Here is a 412-nt window from a genome sequence, read left to right on the forward strand (position 1 = left end):
AGAGGACAGGATCATCATGAAAACTGAAAAAGAAAAGACGCATGTTAAACGGAAATGGAAATGTATTTGAATTTAGTCAAGATTATTTAATTAAGCAAAAGACTTGATTTGATTATATCGACAATCATTAAGCAAACAATTAATCATACAAATGATTAACAGTTAAAACACTGAGCAAACAATAGTGTAGAGATTAACAGCGGTGGAAAATTATGACGCCAAAATGCTTACGTAAATGAGTTTTGAAATTCTAAAATATGGTAATGACAATAACAGCGTAAAGAGTCGTAAACAGTTTGGTAATTTACGACTGAATGCGTGATGGCGTAACGAATGGAGTCAAGGGCAAACAAATATTAATGCGAGATATAAAGCTAATTTAAGAAGGTTTCTGCTGCTGGCTGGGCTTTTA

The sequence above is a fragment of the Penaeus monodon genome, chromosome 31 (assembly GCF_015228065.2).
Source record: "Penaeus monodon isolate SGIC_2016 chromosome 31, NSTDA_Pmon_1, whole genome shotgun sequence".
Lineage (NCBI taxonomy): Eukaryota > Metazoa > Arthropoda > Malacostraca > Decapoda > Penaeidae > Penaeus > Penaeus monodon.